Raw genomic sequence first — 6,180 nt, 5'->3', positions numbered from 1 at the left:
ACAGGCCACGGCTGAACGATACTTGTGTCACCACGCCGCCGACGGGTGAGGCGCCGTAGACCCCAGGGCGCCTGCGTGGGAAAGTGAGGTCACACTTTCAGGCGGAGGAGCGGCAGGGGTTGGAACTAGTTTTCGTACCCAGCTTAAGCTACGCACGAAGGATACCGTGCAAAGCGAATCTTACTGGGCATCCAACCCTGCCGGTGCTGCAACTTAACAACCTTCGCTCAACACACGCAATGATGAAGATTAATGGCCTTGTTGTTGATCAGTCGCTAAGTCTCCTACTCTTTTCTAACTCAGGACTGCAGCAAGCCAGGCTCCCCTGTCTTTCAGTCTCTCCTAGTTACCTCAGATTCATGTCCACTGAGTTGATGATGCTATCTAACCACACTTTCTAAGATTAATAGCTGGGTAAGAGTCAAAAGACAAAACATCTTGGTTTCTGTAGATGGTTCTGCTGCGAAACTGTCTTTAGGAAATCGAATAATAGTTGTTAAAGGCTTCCGGGTCTGTCTGAGCGAGGCTCTGATAAACTAAATTCATATTTTAAAGTAAGACAAAACTTGCAACAATTTTTCTCTCTTGTGTGCACTGTGCATCTGCCCTATGCACTGATCTGACCCAATGGCAAAAACACCTGCTCAACTAGAATGATCAGATCTTCTAGTGCCAGTCATGGAAACTCCTTAAGAGAGAACATGAATCTCTCAATCCTGCAAGGGATCACCATGACCCACCATGCACCCTGGATATACATACATCTTCGGTGAAATTCACGTACAATGCCAATAGATCATTTCCTTTAAAGATAGGGACTGGAAAAAAAAAAAAGATAGGGACTGGTACAGAACAGACCAAGTCACAGGACCTGAGGAGATATGGAGTCACACCTAACAGAAGTTCTCACCTTAAATACTTGCTTAAGACCTTACTGATCTCACTAGCTATACTGTTCATATCCTGCCTATTTGACAACATGATTATTTCTTGCATTACCAGATGTGTGACTGAGCATCTGATAAAAACAACAATAACTAAGTGACTGAAGCCCCAACAATGGCTGTTAGACCTGCTCTGAAACAGCCTGAGAAAAATGCCCAGAGGGACCCAGGTGAAAAGAGATGGGTTTGTTATTACTGTGGAAAGGAGGGGCATCTCAAGTGGGATTGCCCTCAGGCATCTAAGCTGCCCCTGCTCCAGGTCTGGTCTGCAAAGGCCCACATTGGAGAAGAGACTGCCCTCCGAGGTGTAGGCCCCAGGTGTCAGGCTCTTAGGACAATCAGGACAAAAGGTGCCCAGGGGTCCCCACACAAACTCCCATCCTAATTACACCTGAGGAACCCTGTGTATTAATAACTGTGGAGGGCCAATCAGTTGATTTCTTTTGGACACTGGGGCAAATTTCTCTGTGCTCACTGGAGCCCCTGGTCCACTCTCCTCTGGATCCACTACTGTAATGGGACTCTCTGGACAAGCCAAACGCCATTATTTCAGTCATCCTTTAAGCTACAACTGGGACTCTGTGCTGTTTTCTCGAGTTTCTAATCGTGCCAGAGTCTCCCTCACCGCTTCTGGGGGAGGGGGGGGATATACTGAGCAAGGTCCAGGCCTCTGTTTTCATGAATATGGAACCAGCTCTTTCTCTCCCATTAATTGAACAAAATGTAAATCTTAAAGTGTGGGCTGATGGAAAAACTGTGGGTTGAGCACAGAATGCTGTTCCTGTATTTATCAAGCTCAAAGACCCTCACCTGTTTTCACATCAAAAGCAGTATCTATTAAAGCCTAGGTGTTAAGGAAGGGTTAAAACCCATCATTGAGAATTTAAAGGATCAGGGGCTATCAATTCCCTGTAACAGTCCCTACAACACTCCTATTTTGGGTGTAATAAAGTCAAATGATAAATGGAGACTTGTTCAAGATACATGAATAATAAGTGTCTAATCCTTACACTTTATTGTCTGAAATTCCTAAATGAGCCAAATTGACTAAGACAACTGAGAGGATTCTTGGGCATTGCAGGCTATTGCCACATTTGGATTCTGGGTTATGGGGATCTTGCCCAGCCTTTACATAAACTTATAACTGAGACTCAGTAGGCCCAAACCGACAAGCTGGTTTGGTCCCCAGAGACTCAAAAAGCTTTTAAGGCTCTTCAAACTGCTCTCTTACAGGCTCCAACTTTGAGCTTGCCCACAGGATCAGAGTTGTTACCGAAAAAAGGCTATGACCACATTGTATAAGGGTAATTGTTACTATTTTGCTAATGCCTAAAGCTCATAAATTTACTAATGGGCAAAATTTTACTATACTGACTTCTCATGATGTAAGTGGGATCTTAAGTTCAGAGTGACAATGGCTCCATCTTTAAAGCTGCTGTAATTCAAGGGGTGTCAAAAGCTCTAGGAATAGAATATCACACTGTTCCTGGAGACTCCAGGCTTCAGAAAAAGTCGAAAAGGCTAATGACATTATTAAAAGACGCCCGTGTGAGCTAACTCATGAAACACAAGACAGTTGGTTTAAAGTTTTACCCATAGCTTTAATGAAGGCTCAAACTGCCCCTAAGAAGAAGGGACTGTCTCTATGATAGTCTGTTTTTGTGCACAGATATCATCATAGATCCTAAAGCCTTAGAACTATTTGACTCAACTTTCAGCTTTTCAACCTCCTCATTGTCGTGGCCCAGGCACAGGTTGGAAAAGAATTTCCAGACATGAGACAGAATGAAAGAAGAATAAAATTGATTAGAACGGGAGATGCTGTTAGAACAGCAGGCCAGCTCAAGGGAGTGCCAAACGGGGTCCTTAGTCCACTATTATACCCAGGGTTCAAGGTGTGGGATAGGGGTCTTATGAGTCATTTGCTGATTGGATGAGGCATGTATACTGGGTGGGTGAAGAGTAGGGCAAATACCTTCTCTGATGGGGTAGGAGGGGAGACAGGTTATACTGTTCCATTAATAGTTACACCATGGGGGAGGGAAGGATGATAAGGGTCTGGTTTTTCTGTTCCTGCATTCCAACACCCTCCTTGGTTTTATCTGCTCTTTCGTCCTTGGGTCACCACACTCATCAATTGAAGGCTTCCCATGGTGGGTTTCTCCACTTCAAGGAAAGGACTTTCTTCAACTCTGTGGATACCTTCACCAACAACAATCGTATGTGACACCTCTTCTTGATCTGATGACATCTAGCAATCCTAAGATGGGTTGGTATAACATATTGTACCTTAACTATGCACATGATGTGACTTTTAACTTTGATTAGGTTTTAACTTGGTTTAATGACTATTTTGCTTTACATCTGTAACTGTAAAATGGGGTTTGTTTCTAACCATCTGAAAGCTTTTTAAGTTACAAAAGGTTGTCCAGGCTCCTATGAGTGCCACAGCCTCCTGCAACTATTACTTGGGGCCCCTGGATCAGAGACTCTCTATATGAGGGTTAGGAGAATATGTTGCCTCAACAATTTGGGACCATGCCCCTCAACAGCAGGAAGTAGTTATGGAACAAACACAACACCCCTTTCCCTAGGCAACATAATTCTCCTAAAAGAAAAGGGGGGAACGAGTTGGTAACAGGCAGGAAGGCCAGGGGTCTCCAAATGGAGGAAACAGGCTGCAAGTGTCAGATATTTTTTCTCTCTCCCTTAAGCAGCAGGAGGAAACAAACTACAAGTGTCAGGGTTGTTTTTCCTTCTCCATACAAAATTAAAAAGAGGTTTCTCCATGGAAATGTTTTTCTCAAGCTGTGTTAATGAAACTATATATTTGCTTTGGAATTTGCCTTTCTTCAAAATGGTTCCACCTAAGACTAACTTTTTTTCTTTTCTGAAACCTTGGGCTGATAATAGCTCAACAAACCAGTATTCATATCAATCGTTTTATGGCTGGGGGACGACACACCTCGTGTCATCCTATCTCAAAAGTGCATATTGTGGGAGAGGGGCCTGGTGAAACTCCCTCAGCCTTGAAGTGTTGCTCTTATCTGATTAATGGCTTTGGAACAGACATAAAACAGCTTGCTAAGACCAGCAGGGGCACTCTCCTATCTCTTCTGATGTCTATGTCAGAAGCTTTCTCCGTCCCTTTCTATACTTTAATAAAACTCTGCTATACAAAAGCTCTTGAGTGATCAAGCCTGGTTTCTGGTCCCAAAGTTAAATCTTCTTCTTCAGAGATCATGAATCCGACACTGTTCACCGTAAGCTATCACTACCACACAATTACACTCATTTCACATGCTAGCAAGGTAATGCTTCAACCTAAGTTGTGGCTGTACGTGAACTGTGAACTTCCAGATGTACAAGCTGAGTTTTGAAAAGGCAGAGGAACGAGAGATCAAACTGCCAACATTCCTTGGATCATGGAGAAAGCAGGGAGTTCCAGAAAATCGTCTACTTCTGCTTTATTGACTGCGCTAACGCCTTTGACTGTGTGGCTCACAGCAAACTGTGGAAAATTCTTAAAGAGATGGGAATACCAGACCACCTTACCTGTCTCCTGAAAAACCTGTATGCAGGTCAAGAAGCAATAGTTAAAACCAGACATGGGACAATGGACTGGTCCCAAATTGGGAAAGGAATGCATCAAGGCTGTATATTGTCACCCTGTTTATTTAACTTCTATGCAGAGCACATCATGCGAAATACCAGGCTGGATGACTCACAAGCTGGAATCAAGATTGCTGGGTGAAATATCAACAACCTCAGATATGCAGGTGATACCTCTCTAATGGTAGAAAGCAAAGAGGAACTAAAGGGCTTCTTGATGAGGGTGAAAGATGAGAGTGAAAAAGCTGGCTTGAAGTTCAACATTCAAAGAAGTAAGATGAGAGGTACTCTGTGGTGTATCGCGCGCAGGTAGCAGGAGCAGCAGGAGCAGTAGCCGCCGTGCGGGGGAGCCATGAAGCACTATGAGGTGGAGATTCTAGACGCCAAGACCCGGGAGAAGCTGTGCTTCCTCGACAAGGTGGAGCCCCAAGCCACCATTGCCGAGATCAAGAACCTTTTCACCAAGACACACCCACAGTGGTACCCCGCCCGCCAGTCCCTCCGCCTGGACCCCAAGGGCAAGTCCCTGAAGGATGAGGATGTCCTGCAGAAGCTGCCCGTGGGCACCACGGCCACACTCTACTTCCGGGAACTTGGGAGCCCAGATCAGCTGGGTTACGGTCTTCCTGACAGAGTACGCCAGACCCCTCTTCATCTATCTGCTCTTCTACTTCCGGGTGCCCTTCATCTACGGCCACAAATACGACTTCACGTCCAGTTGGCACACGGTGGTGCACCTCGCCTGCATCTGCCACTCATTTCACTACATCAAGCGCCTGCTGGAGACGCTCTTCGGGCACCGCTTCTCCCACGGCACCATGCCCTTGCGAAACATCTTTAAGAACTGCACCTACTACTGGGGCTTCTCTGCGTGGATGGCCTGTTACGTCAACCACCCTCTCTACACACCCCCCACCTACAGAGCTCAGCAGGTTAAACTGGCGCTGGCCATCTTTGTGATCTGCCAGCTCGGCAACCTCTCCATCCACATGGCTCTCCGGGACCTGCAGCCGGCTGGGTCTAAGACCAGGAAGATCCCGTGCCCCACCAAGAACCCCTTCACCTGGCTCTTCCTGCTGGTGTCCTGCCCCAACTACACATACGAGGTGGGGTCCTGGATCGGCTTTGCCATCATGACGCAGTGTCTCCCAGTGGCCCTCTTCTCCCTGGTGGGCTTCACCCAGATGACCATCTGGGCTAAAGGCAAGCACCGCAGCTACCTGAAGGAGTTCCGGGACTACCCGCCCCTGCGCATGCCCATTATCCCCTTCCTGCTCTGAAGGGCGGCTCCCCACACCTGGGCTCGGCCAGGTCCAGCTCCCGTCCCGCCCCCCACTGCTGGAGGAAGAGTGGGGACCACGGCTCTCCAGGGTCTGGAATAAAGCCTGCCTGCCTGGCTGGAAAAAAAAAAAAAAAGTAAGATGATGGCATTCGGTCCCATTAGGAAAAGTGGGAACAGTGACAGATTTTATTTTCTTGGGCTCCAAAATCATTGCAGACAGTGATCGCAGCCATGAAATTAGAGGATGCTTCCTTCCTCCTTGGAAGGAAAGCTATGACAAACCCAGACAGCATATTAAAAAGCAGAATCACTTTGCTGAAAACGGTCTGTATTTGTCAAAAC

At 46.5% G+C, this 6,180-nt stretch overlaps 1 pseudogene; it reads left to right on the top strand.

The window, feature by feature from the left end:
- Window positions 1–4,843: 4,843 nt before the first annotated feature.
- Window positions 4,844–5,953, top strand: LOC136153512 (very-long-chain enoyl-CoA reductase pseudogene; annotated as a pseudogene).
- Window positions 5,954–6,180: the final 227 nt, after the last annotated feature.

This window comes from Muntiacus reevesi, chromosome X (assembly GCF_963930625.1).
Source record: "Muntiacus reevesi chromosome X, mMunRee1.1, whole genome shotgun sequence".
NCBI classification, from domain to species: domain Eukaryota; kingdom Metazoa; phylum Chordata; class Mammalia; order Artiodactyla; family Cervidae; genus Muntiacus; species Muntiacus reevesi.
The sequence above is the reverse complement of the archived record's forward strand: the minus strand, read 5'-3'. Positions and strand labels throughout refer to the sequence as shown.